Source organism: Dermacentor albipictus, chromosome 9 (genome assembly GCF_038994185.2).
Source record: "Dermacentor albipictus isolate Rhodes 1998 colony chromosome 9, USDA_Dalb.pri_finalv2, whole genome shotgun sequence".
NCBI classification, from domain to species: Eukaryota; Metazoa; Arthropoda; class Arachnida; order Ixodida; family Ixodidae; genus Dermacentor; species Dermacentor albipictus.
In genome coordinates, this window is record NC_091829.1 from 40,583,694 (window position 1) to 40,596,207 (window position 12,514).

Genomic DNA, 12,514 nt, shown 5'->3' on the forward strand with positions numbered 1-12,514 from the left:
TTAAGCGAAATTACCGCCAGAATATTTCTATAAATTGACGTGAGAAGGCAGCACCTTCTGAGCAGCATCTAGTTAAAAAAAAAAGAAAGAAGGCAGCTTGCCACGAACTAAATTTTCTTCAAACCAGTATCAGGTGCCAAATCATAAACTGCACAATGGCACACCTGTTTCACAATGAATCTTGCCAGCATTTCAGCCTTCTGATCATAATCACGCTCTACTGTAAGCGTTGGGCAATAAACACGTCAAACGGTTGCGAATCATCAGTTCTTGCGAGTGGAACCGGTAAGCGAAACCAATATTGAGGCGCCGTAGCAACGTCACATCTCAGAGGCCGTAAGAGCGTCAAAATGTCGTCTTTTGGACACAACGTCAGGTGGCAGCACGTCCTCGGCAGCTTCTTTCTAGAAGAGGCGCGTAAACTCAAATGCGCTGGTGCTTTGGTTAGTGCTCCTTATTTTTATGGCGGCTATTCTCGCGTACCTTGTGTGTTATTTCGTGGTTCACGTTAACTGAAACGTGAAAAGAACTACTGGACATATTTTTGCAAGTTGTGCCAGATTCAGATTCGGGGCAAATTCTTCTTAAACCGAACCGCCCAGCGCAACATTTGTTGAAATTACAAACGACACGAGAATCGGCCTTCGCGGGTTAGCAGGGCCAAGTCATAAATTAATAATAATATTGCAGTCACACGGGGGCCTTACGATCCCAACTGCCTCATTTGCGCGTGATTCGATAGGGAGCCAATCGAAATCCAAAACTTAGATGGCGTTAGAAATTGCTGTGTATTCCAGGAAAACCAAGTCAACATTCATATCTGGCGGGAACGTTTAAGCGAAATTACCGCCAGAATATTTCTATAAATTGACGTGAGAAGGCAGCACCTTCTGAGCAGCATCTAGTTAAAAAAAAAAGAAAGAAGGCAGCTTGCCACGAACTAAATTTTCTTCAAACCAGTATCAGGTGCCAAATCATAAACTGCACAATGGCACACCTGTTTCACAATGAATCTTGCCAGCATTTCAGCCTTCTGATCATAATCACGCTCTACTGTAAGCGTTGGGCAATAAACACGTCAAACGGTTGCGAATCATCAGTTCTTGCGAGTGGAACCGGTAAGCGAAACCAATATTGAGGCGCCGTAGCAACGTCACATCTCAGAGGCCGTAAGAGCGTCAAAATGTCGTCTTTTGGACACAACGTCAGGTGGCAGCACGTCCTCGGCAGCTTCTTTCTAGAAGAGGCGCGTAAACTCAAATGCGCTGGTGCTTTGGTTAGTGCTCCTTATTTTTATGGCGGCTATTCTCGCGTACCTTGTGTGTTATTTCGTGGTTCACGTTAACTGAAACGTGAAAAGAACTACTGGACACGTTTTTGCAAGTTGCGCCAGATGTACATTTGGGGCAAATTCTTCTTAAAGAAACAAAGTTGCCGGAAATTAAACCACCTGAAGTGGCACGATGACGTGCCATGCCGTGAACTGTACAATTGCGCAACTGTGACACAACGAAACTTGCGAGCATGTGGACCATGTCAACGTAATGACGCTGTTGTGGAAGCTGCCTCTATGCTCCGGATGTTGTTCCCGGCAGCCCTCCGACAGGGAAGTACAAGTGAACATTCAAATCTGGTGGAGCCGAGAAGCGAAACAAGAACCTTTTTGGAACTTCAGTCAGATGGCAGCACACTCTAGGCAAATTCTGACTTAAATACACGGAGGAAGGAGGGAGGAAAGAGATAAGGAGAAGGCAGGGAGGTTAACCAGAATAACGTCCGGTTTGCTACCCTACACCGGGGGAATGGGAAAGGGGATAACAAGGATAACAGGGAAAGAGAGGAGGGAAGGAAAGAAGGAAATTGCGGTAAGTTCGCTGACGTGTGTGGGCTTACAGAAATTTCATTAATAGTCACAGATGGTCGCACAAGGAGGAAGGAAACTAAGCAAAGGCCCTACCCCCTCCGCGCGCTAGGAGAAAAGTGTGGCGGAAATGACGTAGTAGGCTCTCATTTTTTTGCCGCTTTTTTATTTATTTTTTGCTGTATGGCCACGCCTTTTGGGCCACAATGGCGGCGTTGTTCTGATTTTGAGCGCTCACACGTGTTGCTCTGGTAGGTTTCGTGCCGTGGCAAAGGCGCTGTGTGGGCGGGTTTGCGTTAGTCACCGTGTCTTGTTGCGCTGTGTTACCTGCACCGTGCTCTGCCGGATGTTGCGCGAGCGCGAGCGCTTCGCGAAAGATGTAAACAAGAGAGGAGGGTGGCACAAAAGGCGGAGCATCGCCATGAGCAACGCCAACTTGCGGCTTCACTTTTGCTTCACAAAGAGTGACGTCAGGGCCTCTCCTTAGTTTCCTTCCTCCGTGCTTAAATATAAGAAAGCAAGGTTGACACAAACTAAGCATACTTAAAGTGGCAGCATCAGGCGCCAGGTCGCACAGTGCATAATTGCACACATGTGACACAAAGAAGCTTCCCTGCATTTCAATGATTCCATCGTAATTACGCCCTAATTGAAGCTTTTGGGAGCAAATAAGACGAAGCGAACGATCAGTTTTTGCTAGAGGAGCCGGAAAGCGAAACTAAGGTGGCTGTGTCGATTCAATGGCAGATCATGGAGGATATAACGGCGTTTAAATTTTATTATTATTATTATTATTTGAGTGAGAGGGCAGCGCCTCCACTACCGATTTTGTCTACAAAAGCCGTGTAAACTAAACGTGCATGTGGTTCTGCTAGTGCTGCTAGTTTCTCAATCTCTTGGCGGCGAATATGGCTTATTTTGTGCGTTATTTTGTGCTCAAATACATAAAGACAGCGATCAAATACAACTAATCGCTACCGCGAACTGCGCTTTTTCGTTTAAATCTGTCATTAAATGTTACCATCCACTAGTAAACAATCTTTAATATTGCATTTCTTATTTCTCCTTTACCAATCACTTCTGTAATTTCTAAAGCGCGAAATAGATGTTGCGCTTGCTCCCTCTCATAAGTCGTTTGCAGCGCTGCCTAAAGCACCAGCGTATTTGAGTTTACGCGCCTCTTCTAGAAAGAAGCTGCCGAGGACGTGCTGCCACCTGACGTTGAGTCTAAAAGACGACGTTTTGACATTCTTAAGGCCTCTGAGATCTAACGTTGCTACAGCGCCACAACATTGCTTTCGCTTACCGGCTCCACTGAGAAGAACTGATGGTTCGCAACCGCTTGCCGTGTTTACTGCCCAAAGCTTCTAATAGAGCGTGATTATGATCAAAAGGTTGAAATGCTGGCAAGATTCATTGTAAAACAAGTGTGCCATAGTGCAGTTTACGATTTGGCACCTGATACTGGACTGAAGGAAATTTAGTTCGCGGCAAGCTGCCTTTTTTCTTTTTTTCTTTAACTAGACGCTGCCCAGGAGGTGCTGCCATCTAACGTCAGTTTATAGAAATATTCCAGTGGTAATTTCGCTCAAAGGTTCCCGCCAGATATGAATGTTGACTTGGTTTTCCCTGGAATACACAGCAATTTCTAACGCCATCTAGGTTTTGGATTTCAATTGGATCCCTATCGAATCTCGCGCAAATGAGGCAATCGGGATCGTAAGGCCCCCACGTGACTACAATATTATTATTAATTTATGACTTGGCCCTGCTACCCCGCGAAGGCGGATTCTCGTGTCGTTTGTAATTTCGAGAAATGTTGCGCTGGTCAGTTTGGTTTAAGAAGAATTTGCCCCGAATGGGAATCTGGCGCAACTTGCAAAAATGTGTCCAGCAGTTCTTTTCACGTTTAAGTTAACGTGAACCACGAAATAGCACACAAGATACGCGAGAACAGCCGCCAAGAAATAAGGAGCACATCCCAAGCACCAGCGCATTTAAGTTTACGCGCCTCTTCTAGAAAGAAGCTGCCGAGGACGTGCTGCCCCCTGACGTAGACTCGAAATAACGCTGCCTTGACTCTCTTATGGCCTTGCAGATCAAAAATTGCAGTAGTGCAACAACCTTGATCTCGATTACCGGCTCCACTGGCAAGAACTGATGGTTCGCAATCGCTTGGCCGTGTTTACTGCCCAAAGCTTCTAGTGGAGCGTCATTATGATCAAGAGGTTGAAATGCTGGCAGGATTCATTGTGTAGGAGGTGTGCTATGGTGCAGTTTACGAATTGGCGCCTTAAACTGCGAGTTTAAAATCCTTAGTTCGCGGCACCTGGCGTCTTTTGCAAAAAGTGTTCCGGCGCTAATTTCGCTTATAGGCACGTACCCGACAGATATAAAGGTTGACTTGGTTCCCCCGGGAATACAGAGCAATTTCTAAAGCCACCTAATTTTTGGATTTCAATTGGCTCCCTGCCGCAGCTTGCGCAAATGGCGCAATCGGGATCGAAAGGCCCCCGTGCGACTGGGATATTATTTTTAATTTATGTCTTGGCACTGCTAACTCACGAAAGCCGATTCCCGTCTCGTTTCTAATTTCCAGAGATATAGCGCTGGGCCGTTTGGAAGGTCCGATTTTCTAACAGGTGTCAAATTGCGCTGTTTACGGCCTGGCGCTGTCAAATTCGTAATTTGTTGCTAGCTCATTGCACGTTTCAGTTAACTTCCCTTTTTGGAAAAAAAAAAAAAACATGTTAGGGAGGTGCTTCCAATAACTGGAGTTGAAATGATCCGTGGCACTAGCCGTATCATTTCGTTTCTAATTTCCAGGAATGTGGCACTATAGCCGCCTTAGCAGAGCAAGGTGCACGGCTGCATACTCACGCCTTTCAAAAGAGAAGCAGTCCTTGCGGCGTTGCCGCCGGACTTGAATTTCAAAAAAAAAAGAATGTTTTTGCGATGTTATACCCTGCGTGATCTGATGTTGACTCTGCGCCAAACGTTCATTTCGCTTTCCCACAAGCCTCGCATAATGTGACCATTCGCTTGGGCTTGTTTGCTCCCAAAAGTTTCTAGTACTGCGTGATTAAGTTGAAATGGTTGACATGCTGACAAGTTACTTTGTGTCAAAGTTTCGCAGTTGTGCAGTTTACTAAATCGCGCGTGATCGTGCCACTTTAGGTTGCGTAGTTTGCGCCAACTTGCTTTTTTCTCTTCTTTAACCAGAATTTGCCCCGAATGTGCTGCCATCTGACGCAACTTGCAAAAATTTTTCTGCCGCTGGTTTTGCTTGTATTACTGCTTGTATTACTGCGCTGGTATTACTGTTGACTCCATCCTGTCTGTCGGAGGCCTGCAGGGCACAGCTGCCGTAGCATAGGAGCTGTATGTCTGAGGAGCACCGTGCACAGAATTGCGTTGGTCGGACTCACCGCTGGCATAAGGAAGCCGGCCGATAGCAGCTATCAGCTGCAGTGGATGCATTCATACGTACCAGGACCGCTGCTTGACGTCTTCGTAGAGGTGCCATGCCTTTGCCGCAACGCAAAGTAGTTTTGCTGCAACCAGTCATCTTTTAGAGTGATGTCAAGCATGACGATCACTCAGGCGTTGATATCGCGAATCGGAAGGATGGCGTCGTCATGAAAGGCACGAAACACGGGCATTTCCAAGAAAGCATACTGCTGTAAGTCTGAGAGCCTGATGCCGCAACGCTAGCGACACAGCTGCGAAAGGATTCAGAGGCGGTGTCCAGAGAGAATGCGATCGTTGTGGTAGTAATGGCAGGTGGTTCTAACACGAGGGAAGTACGGACGGCATCTCTTTGTACCTTGGAGATCGAAGTAACGCCTGGAAGGTTATCCTCGCCAAGGGAAGCAGGGATAGCGTTGCAAGGCAGGACGGGCCAAAACAGTAGGCTCGAACCTCTCTGTCTGTGTGTAAGGTCAAAGTACGGCGCAACCACTGGCGCATGCGAAGGCGCTGGTCATAACCTGGAGCAGCTGTGTCAGCTGGGCGGTGGTAGAGATCACCAGTACATTCGTAACATAGAACTAACGAGGATGCTTGGCCTTCGTGTGGGGGCGGCGTGGTGGGTAATCGCGACTGTGATGGGCTAGCGGACTCCAGAACCGATGAAGCGTGTAGGGCGTTCCTTGGCATTAGGACCGCAGCAGGCAAGCCGGAGCACGACGACAACGTGCTGGAGGCTCCAAACCCTTAAGGCAGGTTAATAATTGGCTCTAGGCAGCGGCATTATACAGGAGAGAGACACACATGGAAGCACACAGCAGGACGACGCTCCTGTTGTTGATGATGATGACCTTAGTTTTTGCACATACCCATTCACGAGGATTAGCCAAGAGTCGGGCAGATTTTACGTAAATTCTAAGCGACTAAATATAAAATCCGACACTGCGAAAGCGCTTTTTACTTCTTATCTACACGTGACCGTAGTCCGAGCACCCCAGCACAAGAGCGCATATTTGTCTTCGTAAGATACATTTCATCATTATTTTACGATTTATCACTGTTGACGCGCGGAAGCCGATTTCTGTCTCGTGTCTAATTTCTAAAGGTGTTGCACTTGGCATTGCTGTAAAGCTCGTTGGCGGGCCAGTTGGTTCATAGCTTTCAAAAGATGAAGCGACACAGAGACAGGACAGGACGCGCCTTGTACAGTCGTTGTTGTTTCTTCATTGGTGTGGTGTCTCAGTTGGCGCTTCATCTTGTGAAAGTTTTGATAGCACTTTCCGTTTGGAAGGCCCCGTTTTGCCAGAAGTGTTAAATTATGCCGATTGCGACCAGGCGCTCTCCAATGCACGATGTATCCAGTTCTGTTCACGTTTCAGTTAACGTGAACCACGAAATAACACACAAGATAATCGAGAATAGCCGCCATAAAAATAAGAAGAGGACCTAACCCAACCATCTGCACCTTTGAGTTTACGCGCCTATTGTAGAAAGAAGCGGTCCAGGACGTGCTGCCACCTGCGGTGAACTCGGAAAGACGATGTCTTCATTTTCTTATAGCCTTTAAGATAAGACGTTGTTATGGCGCTACAACGTTGGTCTCGCTTTCAGGCAATACTGGCAAGAACTGATGGTTCTCAATTGCTTGGTTGTGTTTACTGCCCAAAGATTCTAGTAGAGCGTCATTATGATCAAAAGGCTGAAATACTGGCAAGATTCATTCTGGAACAGGTGTGCAATGGTGTAATTTACGATCTGTCGCCTGAAACCGCCATTTTTGAAACTTAAGTTCGCGGCAACCTTCCCATTTTTGTTTTTCTAAGTAGATGTAGCTCAGGAGGTGCTGCCATCTGACGTAATTTGCAAAAAGTGTTCCGGCGGTAATCTTGCTTATAGGTTACCACCAGATATGAGTGTTGACTTGGTTCCCCCGGGAATACAGAGCAATGTCTAACGCCATCTAATTAATCGATTTCGATTGGCTCCCTACCGCAGCTTGCCCAGATGATGCAATCGGGATCGAAAGGCACCCGTTTGACTGGGATATTATTATTATTTTATGACTTGTCACCACTTAAATACGAAAGCCGATTCACGTCTCGTTTCTAATTTCAAGAGATGTTGCGTGGGGCGGTTTCGAAGGTCCTGTTTTGTAACAGGCGCTAAATTATGCTGTTTACGACCTGGCGCTGTCAAATTCGTAATGTTGGCGCCAACTCGTTGCACGTTTCAGTTAACTTCCCTTTTTGGAAAGAAAATTTTGTTTGGGAGGTGCCTCCGCATAAGTCGAGTTGAAATGCTCCGTCGCTGGTTTCGCATCCTCTCTCTAGGTGTTTTGTGGCCTGCTCTCGCTAAACTCCCTGCATTAGGTGTAGGGGCAGTGGCGTAGTGAGGAATTCCTTAAGGGGGCGGGGTGGGGCTGGTGGAAATAAGCGGGTAGGATGTCTGGGAAGGCTGCATAGCAATAAAAAAAAACTTTGAGGGGAAGGACGTCCCTAGTGTACTACGCCTTGGCTACAACACTTATTACGTCCGTACCTGTATTCCGATGTGGAAGAACGTCACCTGCATACGCTTGGTGCCTTCAGCACTGCTGCAAACAACTTATGATATCGAGTAAGTGCAACAGCTGTTTTGCACCTTACAGTTTGCAGAAGGGAATGGTGAAGGTGAAATTAAGAAATGCAAGATCGAGAACTGTTTACTTGTGACTGGTAACATTCGATAACATATTTAAACGAAGAGGTGTTGATGATGTTAGCAATGAGTTCCATTTGTTGACTGTCTTTGATGTATTTGAGCACAATATAAGCGCGAACAGCTGGCATAGGAATGTGGCACTGTAGCCTCCCTAGAAGAACCAGTTGCACGTTTGAACACACACGTCTTTTGTATTGAGAATGAAGGGGTCATGGAGCCGTTGCCACCTCACTTGAATAATAATAAAAAATGTGTTGACGCCGTAGTACCTTCCGTGATCTGATATTGCCACGACTCCAAGACGCTGACTTCGCTCTCATCTACCTCTCGTAAGAAGTGATCGCTCGATTGGACTTGTTTGCTCCGAAAAGTTTCCAGTACTGCGTTGTTGAGTTGAAAGGGCTGGCATGCTGACAATTAAGTTACTTTGTGTCAAAGTTGCGCAATTGTGTGCAGTTTAGAACATGGCGCGTGATAGGGCCACTTTAGGTTGTTTAGTTGGCGTGAACTTAGTTTTTTTTTTTTTAAGTAGCATTTGCCTCAAATGTGCTGCCATCTGACGCAACTTGAAAATTTTTTTCGGCCGGTGGTTTTGCTTCTGGGCTCCAGCGAGTTATACTACTGTTTGGATGCAGCTGCACGAGAGAGGAGGAGTCAAGCGGCCCCAGCCAATCAGCAGCGGCCGAAATGGACAGTCCACTAGGTGGACTCCTACAGAACTCCACCCCTGGCTGTCGACTCGAACCTCTCTTTCGGAGGCTTGCAGGGCACACCTGCCGTAGCATAGGAGCTGTATGTCTGAGGAGCACCGTGCATAGAATTGCGTTGGTCGGACTCGCCGCTGGCGTAAGGAAGACGGCCGCAAGCAGCTATCAGCTGCAGTGGATGCATTCATACCAGCACCGCTGCTTGACGTCTACGTAGTTGTGGCACGCCTTTTCAGCAAAGTCATTTTGCTGCAACCAGTCACATTTTGTAGAATTGTCAAGCATATGACGATAACTCAGGCGTTGATATCACGAATCGGAATGATGGCGTCGTATTGAAAGGCACGAAACGCGCGTATTTCCAAGAAAGCCGACGTCTGTAGGTTTGACAACCTCATCTTCGCCAGTATATCGATACAGCTGCGAAATGAATCAGAGGCGGTGTACACGGAGAATGCGATCGTTATGGTAGTAATGGGAGCCGGTTCTAAGACGGAGGAAGTGTGCACAGCGTCCCTTGGTACCTTGGAGGTTGAAGTAACACTTGGGAGGTTGTCCTCGCGAAGGGAAGCGGGGATGGCGTTCCAAGGCAGTGTGGTGCCGAGACAGTGGGGCCGAAGCTCTGCATCTGTGTAAGATCAAAGTACGGCGCAACCACTGACGCATGTGAAGGCGCTAGTCATAACCTGGAGCTGCTGTGACACAGCAGCTCTTGCTAACCACCGCCAAGTGCGCTGACACAGCACTTGGCGGTCGCTAGGAAGTGATCACCTGTACTGTCGTAACCTAGAACTGACGAGGATACTTGGACTTCGCCTAGGGGCAGTATGTTGGGTAATCGCGACTGTGGTAGGCTAGCGGACTCCAAAACCGATGAAGCGTGTATTGCGTTCGTTTGAATTATAGGGACACAGCAAGCCGAAGCACCACGAGGACGGGTAGAAGACTGGATGGCTTTAAGGCAGGTTAATTCGTTATAGAAGGCGCCATTGTAATGGAGAGCAGCAGGCAACAGGACGACGCCGCTGCTGCTGATGGTGATGACCTTAGGACTTGCACATATCCATTCACGAGGGTTAGCGAACAGTGAGGCAGATCTTTCATAGGTAAATGAAAAAAATAAATAAATCTTACAGAAGTATAATAAATAAATCGTACAAAGTAAATGTAAATGCGCGAAGCTCCGAACGGGATTTTTACAGCTGATTTTTCTCATAAAAGAATTCTGGTGTATTAAATATATTTGAATAGCTGGCGTCGGAGATGGGCTCCATCTTAAAGCTTGCTCTTAACCAACAGAAAGCTGAGCTAGTTGGTAAGGATTCATTATGCAAACTAGAAGTGAGGCGTGCAGACAGGACACAAGAGTAGAGAAGTGGACAACACGAACGCCGACTATCAACTGAAGGGAGCACTGAGGCGAAAAAATGAAAGAAGACACAAAACTCATCTGCGCATGCTCAGGAATGGTAACACCACGTGTCAATCGGGTACACGTGCTGGTCTACGTGAGAGATAACTGTTAAGGCACTTAATCTCTTCCTTATGTAAAGTAATCGAAGGCTGACTCACGCACGCACTTCCACCCTTATAGATATGCCAAGCCTCTACCATAAGGCGCGTATCTTCATTCTTATTCCTGTACAGTATCGCGCATTCATCTAACTTTGGCTTGCAGTTACAATCTCGGCAATGTAGCGAAAGATTAGAAGGCGATCCACCGGTTAACGACCTTTTATGCTCCATTAGCCTCTGATTGATACACCGTCCCGTTTGCCCTAGGTAGAACTGGCCACAGCTAAGGGGAATTTGATATACCACACCCATACGACATTCTGTAAAACTGTTGTTCTTATTGCTGTTGTTGTTGTTCTTAAAACTGTTATTCTTATTCTTATTGTGCTTCCAGTGAAGCACAATAAGAACAACAGTTTTACAGAATGTCGTATGGGTGTGGTATATCAAATTCCCCTTAGCTGTGGCCAGTTCTACGTAGGGCAAACGGGACGGTGTATCAATCAGAGGCTAATGGAGCATAAAAGGTCGTTAACCGGTGGATCGCCTTCTAATCTTTCGCTACATTGCCGAGATTGTAACTGCAAGCCAAAGTTAGATGAATGCGCGATACTGTACAGGCATAAGAATGAAGATACGCGTCTTATGGTAGAGGCTTGGCATATCTATAAGGGTGGAAGTGCGTGCGTGAGTCAGCCTTCGATTACTTTACATAAGGAAGAGATTAAGTGCCTTAACAGTTATCTCTCACGTAGACCAGCACGTGTACCCGATTGACACGTGGTGTTACCATTCCTGAGCATGCGCAGATGAGTTTTGTGTCTTCTTTCATTTTTTCGCCTCAGTGCTCCCTTCAGTTGATAGTCGGCGTTCGTGTTGTCCACTTCTCTACTCTTGTGTCCTGTCTGCACGCCTCACTTCTAGTTTGCATAATGCTCTTAACTAATGCGCCACGCAGCTTCTACAGGTAACCCATGAAACGGAACGGAGACGTATACACGCAAGCCCACCGCCACAGTGGTGTACAGATAAAAAGAAACGCTTTCAAAAAAAAAAGTTCGATAAAAGCTTCGCGGTAGGAGTTATCTCGGCCAGACATCTCATCCGGAATGCCACGAGCTGTCTGGCCAGATGTCTAGCAAAATCGTAGAGTCATTGTCTGTCAAGCATCTACTGCCGTCTTCGAGATAAGGCTGATACAGGCGCGCACGTTCCCAAGTTCCGAGGTGAAGCGGTAGACTCGTGGCATGTGTACTTTCTTTTATTGTGCTTGTTCATTTGTGCGTCATGGCATTCATCATAGCGCGAATTTCGAATTTTTTAAGGCCGAGGTCGTTTTGCTGCAACCAGGCATCCTTTGCGGCTGGCGAGGCTTGACGATCACCAGAGACATCGATAACGCGAAATCAAACGATGGCGTCGTCTTGAAGAAAGCGCAGCGCCGGTATTTACAAGAAAGTCGGCTGCTGTAAGTCGCAGAGACTTATCTCCGCTAGGCTGCCGATCGAGCTGCCAGAGCAATCACAAGCGGTGTCCACGGACTGTGCGGTCACGAAGTCACTACACACGGCAGCCGGTGGTACAACCAAAAAAGCATGGACGATGTTTCCAGGAAGGACGGGTCCAAGAGAGGAGGGCCGAAGCGAGGTCTCAGGGCTCATTCTAAGTACGGCGCAATCACTGAAGGAAGCGAAGGCGCCAGTCGTAACCGGGAGTTCTTGCGTCAGCTGCCTTGGAAGAGATCACCTGTACAGACCTGCCATAAAACCGCTGCGCATGCTTGGACGTCGTCTCGGGACGGTGTGGTGGTCAGTCGCGATGGTGGTAGGGTACAACCGATGACTGCATAACCGATGAAGCGTGCATGCCGTTCCTTGGCATGCGGGACATAGAGAAAGCGAATAACCACGAGGACGCATTGAAGGTTGGAGCGCGTTAAGCGAGGATAATTCGTTGTAGAATGCGCCAATATAACGCAGACAGACAATAGGCCGACGCTGCTGCTGATCGCTTTAGTCTTTGGCACACATCCACTCATAGGGACTAGACAAGAATCGGGGAGATATTACATATGTGCTAAGCGAATAAATATAAAGATGCGACGCTCCGAACGCGTTTTTTACTTGTTGTGCTCACGCGACCGCACTCCACGCGACCGAGACGAAGTGCGCATCTTGGCTTCATGAGATGTATTACAGCTTTCTATTATGATTTGGCTCTGTTGACTCACGGAAGCCGATTCCTGCCTCGTTTACAATTTCTG